This window comes from Bos taurus, chromosome 16, assembly GCF_002263795.3.
Source record: "Bos taurus isolate L1 Dominette 01449 registration number 42190680 breed Hereford chromosome 16, ARS-UCD2.0, whole genome shotgun sequence".
Taxonomy (NCBI): Eukaryota; Metazoa; Chordata; class Mammalia; order Artiodactyla; family Bovidae; genus Bos; species Bos taurus.
The window spans coordinates 68,797,464-68,815,799 of NC_037343.1; the positions used below are offsets into that span (position 1 = coordinate 68,797,464).

General features: G+C 38.4%; 1 long non-coding RNA gene across 2 annotated transcripts in view; it reads right to left on the bottom strand.

The window, feature by feature from the left end:
• Positions 1-18,336, bottom strand: part of LOC132342496 (uncharacterized) — a 199,700-nt gene that overhangs the window by 133,202 nt on the left and 48,162 nt on the right. For both annotated transcript variants that reach the window (XR_009490906.1, XR_009490907.1), the window contains exon 2: positions 17,713-17,793. This is a non-coding gene — a long non-coding RNA (uncharacterized lncRNA). The remainder of the gene's footprint in view (positions 1-17,712; positions 17,794-18,336) is intronic.

Genomic DNA, 18,336 nt, shown 5'->3' on the forward strand with positions numbered 1-18,336 from the left:
AAGAATAATAAAAGATATCAAATATAGCCTCCATAGGAAATTTTGTATCTTTTTTATTTTTTTATCTCTTTGGGGAAAAAAATTAATGTATTATTTTGAATCAATGAATAAAAGGTTTATACCAATCAATGAGATCTAACCACAAAATTGTTTTGATTCCTAGTATTAATTAAGAACATTGTCTCCAATGACCCAAATATATCGATATTTAAGAAATGACTTAAGAGCACAGAAGAAGGTGGGCCAGTGACAAAGCCAGGTGGATCTCTGATGACCCAACTGGAAGCAAGAAAGAGGTTCAGAGGACAAGGTGAATTCAGTGAGGGCTACACTTAGTGGATTAGGACTACTATGGTGCGGATTTTCCATTTTCTTACTCGGATGCTGCTCTGAGATCTGATGTGTCATCTATGGTTTCTGCTTTCAACCAAAAACTGAGTCAAGTCATGATCCAAGAGGAGTTTCTTCCCACCCATCCATTACTAAACACAAAAAAAGAATCCTGGGCTAAGAATGTTCCACTTTGGGACCAGTGCTGTGGAGCAGGTAACTCATACCACTGCCTTTAGTTTAAGAATCTGGTGGTGTGTGTTCAGTTAAAGGGAGCTTTCCGTGGGCAACAGTGAAAATGTTTTTATTAATTCCTTTCTTCCCAATCTCTCTAGCCAATACAGAAGTGAAAGTTGTTCAGTCCTGTCTGACTCTTTGCAAGCCTATAGGCTATACAGTCCATGGAATTCTCCAGGCCAGAATACTGGAGTGGGTAGCCTTTCCCTTCTCCAGGGGATCTTCCCAACCCAGGGATCAAACCCAGGTCTCCCGCATGGCAGGTGGATTCTTTATCAGCTGAGCCACAAGGGAAGCCCAAGAATACTGGAGTGGGTAGTCTATCCCTTCTCCAGTGGATCTCACCAACCAGGGATTGAACCAGGGTCTCCTACATTGCAGGTAGATTCTTTACCAACTGAGCTATCAAAGCTATCTAAAGCAACTGGTATAAGTTAGGTATTACAAGTGAATGTTAAATTTAACTTTGAGCTTCATAGTAACTAAGTTTTAAGAAGTTCAAATTCTTGAAAGACCTATATATTTGCTTGAAAAAATGTACTTTTTTTCCTGGGGAAATCTATGAAATATTTATTGTGCAGATTTTAATGTCAAGGACATTGGATAAGAGTAGGAAACGCTTACCATCATGATATTACAAATAACACAAACTATAAATGATCACTTTAGTATCATCCTTATACACAGTGGGTGGTATTACATAAAAATCAAAATATAGCTTCAAAGAATTAGAACCACACAAACTGACTTCTGATTATGTAACTGAGAAATGGAGAGGTTTAGGAAAAGTAGAGAAATTCATAATTAAAAGTCTATTAGATATCTCCTTTAAAATATCAGATGACTCAAAAATAAAATTTTGGAAAATGCTGAACCATCAACTCATCAGTCATTCTGTAATGTTGATTAAGAGACAATCCTATGATATATACAAATCTCACAGAAAAATCAAGAAGGAAATAGTTCTCAACTCCTTTTGATGCCAGCATAACCATAATACAAAAATCTAACAGAAATAAGGAAATTACAGGCCAATATATTTTATGAATATATATACAATAGACACAATAGTAATAAATCTAATTCAACAATATATAACAAACATAAACATGGAACGCAAGGTTGGTATAAAAATTAACTGATGTTAATTGACACATGAACAGAATTAGAAGAAAAATTATAAAATTATCACTAAAAATAACAAAAAAGCAAAAATTCAGCAAACAAAATTCAGCACTTATTCATGATTTTAAAAAGAATACTCAGCAAATAAGGAAGAGAAGAAAATCTAATAAAGGGAATAGAAGGAAATAGGAATAGAAAGAATAGAAATATTCTAAATGAGGAAAAGGAAATCTAATAAAGGGACTATTAGTAATAATAATAATAAAAAGTTAACAGCTAATACAATAATATAAAAGTGAAGCACTGAAATCTTTCTCCCTAATACTGCGAACAAGGAAAGATACTAATTCTCACCATTTCTACTCATTTTTCTATTTTGGTACCTTAGAAATATTGTAATATTATTGTACTAGAATTAATAGGCAAATACAGCAAAAAAATCAAAACAAGGCATACAGTTTTGATAGGAAATAAAACTATCATTATTTGCAGTTATGACTGGGTACCCAGAAATTCCTATAGAAGCTGCAAAAACAAATTATATTAGAACTGACAAGTGAATCTAGCAAGTTTGAAGAATAGTGGGGCAAAACATGTATGTCATTTGTACTTCCACATACAAACAACAAACAATAATAAGGTGCAATCTTAAAACAATACCATTTACTATAGCAACACAAAACACCAAGTATATAGGAATAATTTTAGCAAAAAATTCACAAGCTGTATAGATTAAAATCTATAAAAATTTCTGAAAGAAACTAAAGAAGACCTAATAAATGGAAAGATACTATGTTCATAGCTTGAAAGACTCAACACTGTCAATATACATTTTACCCGAATTAATGTTTTAGTACAATCCCAAAATTCCAGCAGAAAAGCTGATTCTAAAATGTTTACAGAAATGCAAAGAATCGGAAGTAGTTTTTTACAAAAAGAACAAAGTTGAAGATGTATGCTGTCTGGTTTCAAAACTCACACTGTAGAAACAGTAATTAACACAGTGTTCTAGTGCTACAAAGAAAAATAGATTAATAGAACAAAATAGAGATTACAGAAATGGATCCACACACATATATTGCTTGGTTTTCAAAAAAAAATGTCAAGGAATTTCTATGAGGGAAATAAAGTCCTCTGTACATTACTTTAAATACATAAATAAACTTCAACTGCTATTCCACTCTACACATAAATAATTATTTTGGGGTGGATTATAGATATAAATCTGAAAACTAGAGCCATAGGGCTCTAGAGTAGATGAAGATTTCTTAGGTCACAAGAGAACTAGCTATTGAAGAAAAAATTGATAAACAGACCCATCACAATTTTAAAATTTTGCTCCTTGAAAACCACCAGTTACAAAATTAATAAGCAAACTACACACTACGGAAAAAAATCTGCTAAATATGCTTTTAAAAATCTGTACCCAGTATATACAAAGAACTCTTACAAATCAACACTTAAGAAAAAGAAACTAACAACCTAATTTTTTAAACGGACAAAATACTTCAACAAACTCTTCACCCAAAAAAAGCTATACAAATAAGTGATCAATAGGATATAAAAAGAAGTTCATTCTTATTCAAGGGAAATTCAAAATAAAATCAAAACGAGATACCATTTCATACCCACTAGAATAGTTAACATCAAAAATCACACACTGGGACTTCCCTGGTGGTCCTGTGGTTAAGAATGCACCCACCAATGCAGAAGAGACAAGTTCGATCCCTGGTCCAGGATGATCTCACATGCCACAGACCAACAAAGCTTGCGGACCATGACTACTGAATCTGTATGCTACAGCTACTGAAGCCCATGTGCCTAGAGCTCAGGCTCTGCAACAAGAGAAGCCACTGCAATGCAGAGTAGCCCTCACTCACCACTAGAGAAAGCCTGTGCACAGCAATGAAGACCCAACATAGCCAAAAAAAATAATAATAAATCTTTTTTAAAAAATAAAAAACTGATATTACCAAATGTCGGTGATGATGCAGAGCACCTGGAACTCTCATACACTGCCATGAGAATGTGAAATGGTGCGATATTTTGGAGAACTGTTGACTGGCAGTTACATTTCTAGGCATTTACCCAAGAGAACTGAAAACATATACCCACAGAAAGATGTGTACAACAATGTTTGCAAAACTTACCCATCACAGCAAAGCTCTGGAAAGAATTCAAATGTCCAGCCACAGGTTGCCTGTTATAAGGAGAGGCATCTAAGGACTAAAAAGGGACACAAGGGAACTTCCTGGAGGAAATGGAAATATGCTACACTGTTTTTATGGATGGTGGATGTACACAGTTATTAAAACTAATAAAACTAAATTCAAAATCTGTACACTTTATTATATGTAAATTATACCTCAATTTCAAATTTTGAAAAAATTTTATAACAAACTTTTTAACTTAAGCTCCTGTGTGTTTTCTTCTGCTGTAAAAGACAGAATGACCAAGATTTTTCTTTTAAAAAAACGGTAGGAAGTATTAAATCTGCTTCAGCACTTGAATATTTGGTAATAACTTCATAAATTTATGTCATTTACCAGTAATTTTCAAATGGTATTAAGCAACAGACAGTAAAATCATATGTGGGAGCTAAATATTTTTAGGAAAAAATAAAAACTGAAAGTTCTTATTAACTCTTTCTTGAATCCTAAGTCAGGCAGCTCCTGCACCTTCAGTAAGAAATTCATGTGATCATCAGAAGAGTCTGAGGGTCTCTAACAAACACCAAATACAACTTAATGTGTGGTTTTAAAATAAGCTTTGTTACAACCTCCCAATGAATAAGTTGCACTGCCAGAAGGGCTTTTTCTTTATTTTGCTATATTCTGCTGAAAGATAACTGTAGGGGTGCAGTATACTTATATTCGGAAAAAATTTTAACCAAGACTATAATTCTTGCCTTAGTTAGCTGATGGCAAGCCCACCTTACTGACAACAATGAGCACACAGGCTCAGCTGTTTCTTAAGGTCACCCTTTCTTCCTAAAATAAGCCAGGCTGTTAACATGGAAGAGGTTACTTGAGGCACACTGAAGGCACACACCAAATTAATTGAAGAACCTCTCTCGGTTATTTAAATTATGCTAGTAATAGCAGCACACTCCAGTACTCTTGCCTGGGAAATCCCATGGATGGAGGAGCCTGGTCAGCTGCAGTCCGCGGGTTTTCGAAGAGTTGGACACGACTGAGCGACTTCACTTTCACTTTTCGCTTTCATGCATTGGAGAAGGAAATGGCAACCGACTCCAGTGTTCTTGCCTGGAGAATCCCAGGGGTGGGGGAGCCTGGTTGGCTGCCTTCTATGGGGTTGCACAGAGTTGGACACGACTGAAGTGACTTAGCAGCAGCAGCAGCAGTAATAAGAGAAGAAATGACAAACTCCAGTTCTGCAGCATTTATAAACGAAATTCCTTTTGTAAGAAGGCAATTCTTACATGCCCTAATCTAGTAGCATTATCATACTAGAAGTTTTGGAAAAGTGTTATAAACGTCGAAACATGTTCTAAAGAATATTCTTTGTTATTTCATTGAAATCTGTCGAGAAAATGAGAGCAAAAAGCACAGTATCTTTTTACTCTGTATCACTGTTATCCATTAACTTGGGCAATGAAGTACATTATAGCAGTTATCAACAGTGGAAAAGTTGCTTTTCTCACACACAGCAGGAATAGTTGCTTTTCTCACGCACGGCATCAAGTCAAGTGATTGTTCTGCACCATTAGCTTTGTTCTGTTTCTTTTTTCAGAAAAACTTGTCCACAGTTTTGAAGGACTATACAAGGCACGAGTAGCTCTGTAAACTGGGATCAACCAGATTATTTTGTAAGAACTGAGTAACAACACTTCAAATTCACTCTGATGTCGACCCACTGAGAAGGTATTTAAGGCAAAGTTTGAAAACAGCACTGGAGCTCTTCCCGCTTTCAGTTCTAGCTGGGAGGAACAGGAAAAAAGCAACTTCTTTGCTACTACTCCTAGTATTAAATATTCACAGATGTTCTAAGATGCCAAAGAAAACAACTGATAAAGTTAACAACAAATTTAAAAATTCTTCCTGGAAAAACTCATTATTAGAAACGTCAAACTACAAATGAAAAATAAAGAAAAAACATAGCTAAAACAAGTGAAAGACAAAGGGATAATTTCCTTTATAATGGCCTCAGAAAAATCAAAACACCAACAAACCAACAGAAGAATGGAAAAAAGGACAGGAACAGATAAGCTACAAAAACAATAAAAAGCTCTTAAATATATGATTAAAAAGTATCTTAGAAAAAGAGAAATAAACATCTAAACTAAAATTATATGCAATATTTTATCTACAAAATTGTCAAATATTAAAAAGATTGATACCCCTCAATGCTGGTGAAGCTGCTGAAGTGAATTGTAGGATGAAATTCATACAATGCTGAGGACAGCATAGAAATCATGAGAAACCGCACGCATAGTATTTGGATCAATTTGCAAATGTCCATCAAATGGACAGGCTATTCACTGCCATACTGTTTGCAATAGCAAAAGATATCCATTGATGGGAAACCAGTTAAATAAATTATAGAATATACACAGAGTGGAACGTGACACTGGAAAGAATGAGGAAGTGCCGGGTGTCTGGGTAGTGGAGGCAATGTGTCTCCATCTTTAAAGAAGGGGCTTTTAACCCTACATCTCCAACCCAGGATCAGGTCTTAGTATAAGGGAAAAGAAAGATGAACAAATGCTCCTCAGATAATCCTGGCATTCAGAGAGCAAAGGCAGACTGAGCTTCTTTCCAAGTGGGGCCTAGAGAGACAAGCCAAGGCGTTATTTTAGTCTGCAGAAAAAGGAGAGCCTAGAGAAGGTGTATCTGCTACACATTTCAGGGAATGCAAAAAGCAGGCCTGAAAGATAGGGAGAGAAGCAGGGAAGATTTTAAGAGGAGGCATTATTAAGCTTGGCCACGACAAAACATGACTGATTACTGCATTTTTCTGAACCAATCTCTGAGAAGTCATTCGGGAAGGAAAAGTCTGCAAATGGACCTAATCTGAAATACTTAAAACTAGCATTAACTGGGTAAATTTTCTGCCACCAGGCAGCACTGAGGCTCAAGACAGAAATAAGGGTGAGTGATAGAAAAAAATGAAGTCGTATTTCTAGCATCCCTGAGGACACGGCTTGAAAATATTGATCATGTCACTTGTATATTGGCTGAATCAGTGACAGCAGTATTGAGGCTCAAAGCACGTCCATACTGGTCTAAAAAGTCTATCTCAAGAGTAGAATTTGCAAAGAAACTCTGACTATTAATTAATCAATAGGGCTGATCTCTTGAGGTAAGTAAAATTTTCTCTAGAAAAATATATTAGCTTGCTAAGGCTGCAATAACAAATTACCACAAGCTGAGTAGCTTAAACCCCAGAAATTGATTTTCTCACAGTTCCAAAGGCTAAGTTTAAGTTGTCAGCAGAGTTGCTTTCTTCTGAGGTCTCTTCTTGGCTTCTAGATGGCTGTCTTGTCCCTGTGTCCTCAGATGATCCTCCCTTAGTACAAATCTGTGTCCAAATTTCCCTTTTTTATCAGATTGGATTAACGTCACCCTAATGACCTCATTTTAACTTCATCACCTCTATAAGGATCTAATCTCCAAATATGGTTTCGTTCTAAGGTTAGGACAGTAATACAAATTGTTTTTGTGGGGGGAGATGACACTAATGAGCCCACAACAAGTTACCTTTTCTTCTTTTTCTTTTCTTCCTTTTAAAAATGTGTGTTAAGTGCTATGAGGTAGCCAGACATAGGGAAGGATCTTTAAGGGCATGGCCTGAACACGTGTGCAGAGAGGCTGAGGAAGGGAAACAACTGAGAGGCTGACGCAAATTAGCAGAGCCATAGCAGACCTCCTGAAAGAAACAAAAGCAGATTTTAAGGGATGGCAAGGCGTTCTCTGCTCTTGGTTAGGTGACCTGGCATTAAACACGACAGTTTCCCTTATATTAATTTATTAACTCAATACCACCCTAATAAAATTACCAAGAAATTATTTAACAGAGTTAGATAAGTTGATAACTAAAATTTAGATAGAAAAACAAATATGCAAGAATAGCTAGGAAAACACCCAAAGAGAAAAACTACAGAGGGAAACTAGCCATAGCACACATTAAAATATACTATAATAAACTGTAAAACTTCTGTAATTAAAAGCGTGGTATTGGTACATGAATGGACAACTAGATCGATAGAAACAGATAGAAAGTTCAGAAACAGACACAGGTATCGATGAGCACTGAGTATATGCTACAAATGACATCTTAAATCACCGAGATAAAAACAGACGTTTTAATAAATGGCGCTGGGACCGATGGATGTTGACAAGTTGATTAGAAAAGTTAAAATTAGATAAATATCTCACACTGTACACAAAAATGTTGTACACTATTTAGCAAATCTATTTCTAATAGCAGTATGGGCTAGCAATTCTATAATCCTTTACATGTATTCTAGGACTGAACAAGTAAGTAAAGGTATTGCACATATTGAAATCCAGCTTTCTCATTGTGGGGAAAAAGAAGTTAAAAATAAGAAAGGAGCAGACTTCCTTGGTGGTGCAGTGAATAAGAATCTGTCTGCCAGTGCAGGGAACATGGGTTTAATCCCTGGTCCAGGAAGATCCCACATGCCACGGAGCAACTAAGCCCATGCACCGCAGCTACTGAGCCCCAGTTCCAGGACCCACAATCCGCAGCTACTGAAGCCCACGCACTTAGAGCCTGTGCAATGCAACCGGAAGCCCGCTCACCACAACCAGAGAAAGCCCGTGCACAGCAGTGAAGACCCAGTGTAACCGTAAATACAAATAAATTCATAAAAATGAGGAAGGAAGGAAGGCTACAAAGACCTTGTGTGTTCAACTGGAGTCAGAGATACCAATACAAACTCAGTTTTTAATGTATATGCAGATTTATGAATATAGACGTAAATGTAAATAAATATGTGTATAGTTGGGTTAGTATATATGCTGCCCACTGAGAGGGCCTGGGATCAATGATATACAATAACAAGGAGCACACCCAGTACCCAGATCTTCATCTTCTAAATACTGTTCTCCAAAAATGAAAGCAGGCTCCTTAGAGGACTAGCTGATATCAGGACTGGAGCAGAGAAAATATAAGGTAAGCCCAGGATATCTCATAATGCTAGAAAAATAAGGAAGTGTACAAAAAGAATGAGATATGTCAGAGGGACACAAGAACCAACGGCAAGGAACTCCAAACAGCCAAAGTTTGAACAATGAAAGAAAAAACCAAAAAGAAGAGGGGAAGAAAGGAAGACAGGAAAAGAGAAAGTGTTGGATTTATAAGCCATATTAGTAAAATTAATATCCAGGAGTCCCTACAGACTATAAATACTTGAATAAATAAATAAACTGGGGATACAGGATATCTCTTATCAGAAAAATTCCCACTAATAAATGTAAAAATAAAGAAGGAATTAGAAAATTACCATGATCCCAACACAACAGTAATATCTGTTACAGACAAGCTCCACCAATGGATACTAATATTGTTGGGCAAAAGTTTGATGAAAAAGATATTACTCCACTCTCAAAATTTCTCCCCCACTATCATTATCAATTTCCAATGCATAAATAATAACTTTACAGTGGAAATCCAGCAGACACTACCTTAACCAAGTGATGAAAATTGTTACTGGGATGCGCTGAGAAGGATGCAACATCACTGGTGGGATTTTTGTTGAACAAGCACAACCTTATTCTAATGATGACAGAACATCAGACAAACCCCAAATGAGAGAGAGATTCTGCAAAACATCTCAACAATACTCATCCAAATTGTCAAGTTGATGAAAGATACAGAAATAATGTGTCACAGGTTGCAGGAGACTAAGGAGCCGGATGTACTGAGCGCAGGTGAAGTTCCTGATAGGGTTCTTGGACAAGAAAAGGATATTTTGATGACAGGGAAACTGGTGAAATCTGAACCACAACTCTGTGTTGATCAGAGGGGTATCAGTGTTCATTCCTTGATTTTGATCATTGATTTTATCACTATACCGTGATTACATAAGTCACTGACATCAAGAAAAGCTTAGTGAAAAGTGTATGTGAACTAGACACAATTTTTGCAACGTTTCTGTAAACCTAAAATGTTTAGGCTTTTTAAGAAGATATTAGGGAGAGAGAACCATTTCTTAACTGCTACATGAGAAGCAGGATTCAAAAGAGAAGAATCCTGGAGATAAAGTAACACAGCAAAGCAACACAGCGAAAGGAACTACAAACGCAAAATGGAACTACCCATGGAAGACACAGTCTAACAACTGTTATTCCTTCGAAGAAACTTCCAACCCATAAGCAGTGGCTGATCTGGATCCTTAACTCCTATCAGAGGAGTACAGAAGTAAGAGTCTTTGGAGATCAAAGCATGTGCCATTGATGTCTACTCAAAAGCTATTGAGGGTTCATGAGGAAATATATTCAGGAAGAGTTCAATTTGGTGACTGATAAATAAGTGGGGCTCAGTAAAGTCTTGGAGAAGGCAATGGCACCCCACTCCAGTACTCTTGCCTGGCAAATTCCATGGACGGAGGAGCCTGGTAGGCTGCAGTGCATGGGGTCACTAAGAGTCTGGCACGACTGAGCAACTTCACTTTCACTTTTCACTTTCATGCATTGGAGAAGGAAATGGCAACCCACTCCAGTGTTCTTGCCTGGAGAATCCCAGGGACAGAGGAGCCTGGTGGGCTGCCGTCTATGGGGTCGCACAAAGTCGGGCATGACTGAAGCGACTTAGCAGCAGCAGTAAAGTCCCGTTCCTGAAAGGCCAGAGGTGGGTTATGCCTATCCCCTGCCCTCACATGTACACAGAAGAGACAGAACTCCTGTTCCACCGCCCAGGAAGGAGCAAGCGTTGTTGTTGTTTAGTCGCTGGGTCGTGTCTGACTCTTTGCGACCCCAAGGACTGTAGCCCGCCAGGCTCCTCTGTCCATGGGATTTCCCAGGCAAGAATACTGGAGTGGGTTGCAATTTCCTTCTCCAGGGGGTCTTCCAGACTCAGGAATAGAACCCACGTCTCCTGCACTGACAGGCAGATTCTTTGCTGCTGAGCCACCTGGGAAGAAGCTCCAAGTGGGTAGAAGGGAGAGAAGAAGAAGAAAGGGAACTCTTGTTCTACTATCCAGGAAGGATCAATAGGAATGAAGTTTCAAGTCTCTTCTCTGAGTGTTGAAGTCACAGAGTGATTAATGAGACCGGGCCATAAAACCAGTGAGCTGCTCAAAAGCAAGACAGACTCCTTTATTTCTCACTCACTATGGGCTGCCTGCTTCAAAAGTCTATAAAACAAACACATTTTTAAAACCCCTGGCTTCCTCCTCCATGCGGTAAGCAAAGAGATATCTATTTGGCTTCTGGCCCGCCTAAAGCTTTCTGTCTGCAGGTAACTGGGTAAACCAGAATAGCACAGGTCCCAGGGTCATTTCTCAATGGCCACTCTCAATTTGGTCCCTTACTAAAAAGCACTGCTTTAAGAAACAGATTAATGAACTGTTGTTTGGTACTTTGATAACATTTATATTTTTATCCCTGGTCTTGCCTTTATGGACATACTCAGTGGACTTTGGAAGTGAACAGAAAAGGAGGGATGAAATCTAGGCGTTAAGCCTGACCCTAAACTTTCTAACATTCTATTATCTTCATAGAGAGTTGGATTTAGGGTAATTATAATGTGATCTTTGTCAACAAAGATTTCCTGAATTCTAACCATGCCTGAATTGTCAACTGGAGCTCTCTTTCATGAAACAAACAATAAAATCCAAGGGCAGAAGCTCTACTCTATTGAAAGAATGATTTAAATTCTAATCAACTCTGGCTGCCAGAGTAAGAGAGGGAACTAGAAAACATATTATAAGAATCTTGTAGTAGCTCCGCTTTGGTGGTAGATACATCAATGAAGTGATCATCAGCCCAGGGACTGGTACTCCGTTAGGCTTCCTTTCCCCAAAGCCTGCTACTTATATAATACTTTAAATATTTATTAAACCATCAAGAGTACTATAAGATCATGTGACCAAATGTGGTATAAACAATATGGTGTAAGAAGTCAAAGAAAGAAAAAATCAGCATTGCCAATCATATGTGAGGACAGCTTCAGGAGGATGTGAAAACTGTGATAGGTTCTGGAGGATTTATATTTGTCATGTTCAAGACAAGTGGAAGTCAAAAAATGGTGTGCTTGGAGAGGGCGTGGAGAAAAGGGAACCCTCTTACACTGTTGGTGGGAATGCAAACTAGTATAGCCACTATGGAGAACAGTGTGGAGATTCCTTAAAAAACTAGAAACAGAACTGCCTTATGATCCAGCAATCCCACTGCTGGGCATACACACTGAGGAAATCAGAATTGAAAGAGACACGTGTACCCCAATGTACATTGCAGCACTGTTTATAATAGCCAGGACATGGAAGCAACCTAGATGTCCATCAGCAGACGAATGGACAAGAAAGCTGTGGTACATATACACAATGGAGTATTACTCAGCCATTAAAAAGAATACATTTGAATCAGTTCTAATGAGGTGGATGAAACTGGAGCCTGTTATACAGAGTGAAGTAAGCCATAAAGAAAAACACCAATACAGTATACTAACGCATATATATGGAATTTAGAAAGATGGTAACGATAACCCTGTATGCAAGACAGCAAAAGAGACACAAATGTATAGAACAGTCTTTTGGACTCTGTGGGAGAGGGAGAGGATAAGATGATTTGGAAGAATGGCATTAAAACATGTATAATATCATATATGAAATGAATCGCCAGTCCAGGTTCGATGCAGGATACAGGATGCTTGGGACTGGTACACTGGGATGACCCAGAGGGATGGTATGGGGAGGGAGGTGGGAAGGGGGTTCAGGATGGGGAACACATACATGTACACCCGTGGCGGATTCATGTTGATGTATGGCAAACCCAATACAATATTGTAAAGTAATTAGCCTCCAATTAAAATAAATAAATTTATATTTTTAAAAAAAAATGGTCTGCCAGGCCAGATTAACGGCCCCACAAAGATGTCCATGTCCTAATACTGGAACTTGTGAATATGTTACCTTACATGGCAAAGGGATTTTGCAGATGACGTGATTAATATTATAGACTTTGGGACAGTGAGATTATCCTAGATTATTCTGGTAAACCTAATCTAGTCACACGAGTCCTTAAAAGCAGAAGAGGAAAGCAGAAAGATTGATTCAAGGAGATGAGAAGACAGAAGCAGCAGCAGGAGAGATCTGAAGCTTGAGAGGGACTTGACTTTCTGCTTCTGGCTCTGAAGGAAAGGTGCCACAAGCCAAAGAATGCAGGTGGCTCCTAGAAGGAGCTTCAGTTGACCATCAGCAAGGAAAGAATCCTTAATCCTACTATTGCAAGGAACTGAATTCTGCCAACAACCTAATGATCCTGCAGGTAGAATCTTCTCCGGGACCTCCAGAAAAAAAAAAATGTAGCCCTGCTGACACTCAGATTTAGTCCAATGATACCCATATAGAACTTCTGACCTACAGAACTATAAAATAATAAATTTGTGCTACTTTAAGCTGCTAAATTGATCATTTATTACGGCAAAAATAGAAAACTAATTAACATGGGCACAGCTCCCAGAGCTTGCTTGGGGAACCTCTTTCAAAATCATTATTTCTATTTAGGTCTTATGCCCATTTTTTGATTGGGTTGTTTGTTTTTTATATTGAGCTGCATGAGATGCAGAAAAACAAATACCATATATTAATGCATATATGTGGGATATACAATAATGGTATAGGTGATCTAATTTGCAAAGCATAAATAAGAGAAACAGATATAGAGAAGAAATACATGGATACTAAGGAGCAAATGGGAGTGGGGGAAGCAATTGGCAGACTAAGATTGACACATATACATATTGAGACTCTGTATAGATAACTAATGAGAACATACTGTATCGCGTGGGGGACTCTACTTAATGCATTATGGTGGCCTGAGTGGGAAGGAAGTCCAAAAGGAAGGGGATACATTGTGTGGACATGTATGTATTTGCAGTCTTTCCAGGTGGCTCAGAGGTAAAGAATTCACCTGCCAATGCAGGAGACTCAGGAGATTCGAGTTAAATCCCTAAGTCAGGAAGATGCCCTGGAGTAGGAAATGGTGACCTGCTCCAGTATTCTTGCTTGGAAAATTCCATTGACTGAGGAGCCTGGCTGGCTACACAGTCCTTGGGGTCACAAAGAGCTGGACACGACTAAGACACAGATGCAGATATGTATGTGCATGGCTGATTCATTCTGCTGTACAGCAGAAACGAATGCGAGATGGTGAGGCAACTAGACTCCAATAAAACTAAAGGCAGAAAACAAATGTAATCTACTTATTTCTTATGGGCTACACAGCCCATTAGGAACACCATGAAATGTGACTATATTTACACTGCCCCAGCTGAGAATCCTCAAAGTGGCTGCCATGGACTTAGCCCGCCTATGGATTCCTGACATATAGGTCTCCATGCCCTGAAACATGTAGCCCTAATACCTTGAGTGGAATTCAATGAACAGAGAAAGGATATCTGACCAAAGGCAACCAAAATAGTTTACCAGATGTTTAGCAGGTGACCCAGAAGCATGCTCTATTCCATGATGAATGGGTGATAGAATCAAATCCTCCACTCAACCCCAAAAGAGTCATCAGACAGACAGTTGTTAGACAGAAAAAGGAGACAAAGAAAGAAAAGTAGTAAAAATAAGTTATTCAGAAGATAACAGAAGGCACGACTACAAGCCACAAGTTAGCAGAAACCCTGCAATTAAAGGGGGGAAAAGAAGGGAACATAGGAACTCATGTGATAATAGTAACAGCTGTAGAAGCACAGTCTCCAGACTTGTTCAGGAGAAAGGAAGCAAAAACTTCTGCTGTTGAGGAGACACAGAAGGAATAAGATGGCATGAACAGTGTTGCACTTGAACAAACTTCTAGATCCTATGAGCCTTCTGTGAAAGCTTCCCACTGTTCATCTCCTATTCCATGCATTCTTGCAAGAAGACTTGTTTCTCCTTAGGTGACCTGACATCTCTCTTACCTTGCAACTTGAAAGAGCTGAACCAGCTCACAGGTTCGCATGACTCACCTTATTACTTCCTGAGGGTGACCTGTCCTGCCAAATGAAAAGAGATTTATTTCTCTGTGACGACCTAGAGGGGTGTGAAGGGGTGGGAGGTGAGAGGGAGGTTCAAGAGGGAGGGGATATATGTGTATCTATGGCTGATTCATGTTGATGTATGCCAGAAACCAACACAATATTGTAAAGCAATTATCCTCCAATTAAATAAATTTAAAAAAAATAAAAAGAGATTTATTGTAAGGGCCTCTTGACTTCCCACATCTGTAGATTTCATTTATTGTTGTCCTTCAGGTTATTTATTGAGAAATTGGCTATGATTTCCCAGAAACTACCTGATAACCAGCTATTCAAAATACCAGAAGTGAGCAGAGCCAGATTAGATGAGCAGGAAATCAAAAACTTCCCTTAATCCTACACAGAAGTATCATTTAGCAGTTAACTATATGTATAATCATAATCTAATATTTTCAGTCATTTCATGGTTAATAGTTCTTTTTACCTTATAACAATATAAATTTTGAGAAAGAATTTCTATGCTATTTCAACCATGTAGAATACTTAGTTATATACCTAATAAATGTGCATTAGTTCATTACCTTGGGGACTTTTGACAGAATCATGTTGTTTATCAGAAAGATGATGAAAACCTTCACAGCGTAATCAAAGGCCATCTGTATTCTCTTTCTACCTCTACTACTCTCCCTGCCCAACCTTCATGAAAGAATCCTCTGCTGAAGAGTCCAAAAATGCAAGAATAATACCCTACCAATAGTAGACACTGGACTAACTACCTGAATATGTGTTTCTAATAACAAATGGGTAGGTAGAGAGATGATGGTATGACCATGGTTTCCTATGTTTAGCTATGGGTAAATATAACTGCCATTTGCTGAACAGCTGTGTAGCTGGCCCACAGTCACGCATTATGACTAACTTTCACAAGAACTTCTGTGAAAGTTCACTTCACTTGAGAGGTGAAGAGCCGGAGCTGAGAGGGACTTCGTTGCTTCTCCAAAGCATTCAGCAATGAAAGGCAGAGTGGATATTCCCAAGCCATTACATTCTAACATCCTCATGCCTTCCACTCCCTTCTTTACTGATTTTAAGAATGTAAGTAAACAGATCCTGATTATCTCAGGAAGGGGGCAAGCAGGGTTATGACCTCACTTTAGTCTGCCAAGTTTAACTGAAGGTCAGTGGTCTGTGCCATAGTTTCAGGGAGAAAAGGTTTGTACTGGGACGTGGCGCCACCTGTCGGTTAATCCATGAAACTGGTGATGCAGGTATTCAAGTTTCACCCCCACACCCACGCCCCCATGTAAGAGTTCTTTAAAAACAGGAGCCGTATGAAGAACCTGACTCTCAGTCCCATTCCCTTCCACCTCCAGCCTCCCGAGTCTGTATCCAACCAGCTGGTGCTACACAAAAATTACTGAATTTAGAAATCAGTCCCTATTCTCCCACTCACTACTAAGAACCCTGAGGAGGTGAGTTAATTTCCTTGAGTTTGAATTTCTCACTCATAAAATTAAATGATACCTTCCTACATTTCAAGTTTATTGTAAGGATCAAATGAGATAATGTAAAATAAAGTATGGTGTAAACAATAACATTCTACAGGCCTTAGGTTATTGCCACACTTTATTGGGACCTACACTATTTTCCATTTAAAGTTTGACTTATTTGAGAGTTCCTCATGTGCAGTGGATGTGTCCCTCCACCACTGGATCACAGATTCCCTGATTTTATTCCTGTCTGCCTGTGTCAGAGTAATCTCTGTATGTAACAGTCTTTTCTCCTGGATTACAAATTCCCAAGGATTGGGCAGACCATATCAATCTTTATATACTCATGGTACACAGCCTGATGTCGCAGGAGTTCAAATATGTATTTAAACTTAAAATTTTTTTTTCCTCAATAATCATATGGTATTGAATGAGAATCATCTGTGAAATGCTTCATTAAAAGAAGAGAGATGACTTTTAATTAAAGGTAATATTGAGAGAGGCAAAGGAGGGAAAGTGGATTTTAAATAGGCACAGGCACAAAATCCTGTGTAAAAGAACAGAGGGTAGAAATGCTGATTGCTGGGTGCCAATAATCCCCTGAGAATTGTCAAGACTTTTTTTTTTTCAAAATTCTTTCACGAAACAGTCTGCAGGACAGAGATGTTAAATGACTTACCCCTAAGTTATAATGTACAAATCAGGACAGGAACATATTTTTCTTGATTTTCCACCCAATATTCTTTAACTATATCACATCACCTCACCACATGGTAAGAGCTCAGATAATCACAATGCATATGTATATATACATACATATTTTATATATATATAGTTTGTCAGACTCCTATTCACACTTCAAAACCCACCTCAAATGTCACTTTTTGAAAAGCCTTTCATGATGCCCTCAAGTAGAGGTCATGGCATCATTCTCTGTAATCCTATGAGAAAAAGCAACCCATTTTCTATTTACAGGGCTTTCTTCCCTCGCCCCTCCCCACCACCACTTAAATTGTTTGTATGCTATCCTGCAATTTAACACAATGTTTGGCACATATTGGAGAAGGCAATGGCACCCCACTCCAGTACTCTTGCCTGGAAAATCCCATGGATGGAGGAGCCTGGTGGGCTGCAGTCCATGGGGTCACTAAGAGTCGGACACGACTGAGCGACTTCACTTTCATGCATTGGAGAAGGAAATGGCAACCCACTCCAGCGTTCTTGCCTGGAGAATCCCAGGGGCAGGAGAGCCTGGTGGGCTGCCGTCTATGAGGTCACACAGAGTCGGACATGACTGAAGTGACTTAGCAGTAGCAGTTGGCACATATTAGAGAACCAAGAATAATGAATGCATACTTACTCAATGCTGTTCTGGGCATAGCTGCCTTCTGGGAACTTACTGTTGATATAAGGCATGATGTTCTCTTTTACTTAGTTTTATCTAGGGAAGTATAAAAAAAAGAAAGTGATGGAAAAATAAATATCGTGATTTAAAAGATTAACCAAGACTCTGAACAGCACTTAGAAATTGCCCATTTTTAGAATGTTAAACATCAGTCAACAGTGAAGAACTCTAACAGAATCAGACCATAAATGTTATCTAGTGGACAAATGTGGGAGTAGGGGGTTCAGGCTCTGGAGTTTGGGGTTCAAATCCTAATTTATTTTCTATGAACTTACATATGTGACTTCAATTCTCTAGGCCAAAATCTATTACCTTTGGTCTCCTTTTTAAAAATCTTATTAGCAAACCATATTCAGGCTCACTCCTTTTACCTTATAAGCATATTCTTAACAAAAAGCCTAGCGATCCCTTTAACATGTAAGATATTCTGTGCAAAGCCCCGAGTTGCACTCTTGGGGGTGGGGGCTAGGGGACAGAACTATCTAGACAGTCCCAGGCAAAAGCAGAGCTTTATCATTACTCTGAAATCCCTGATGTGAAAAAGTCTGGATTCGAAGCCTATCCATTTTCACATGAAAT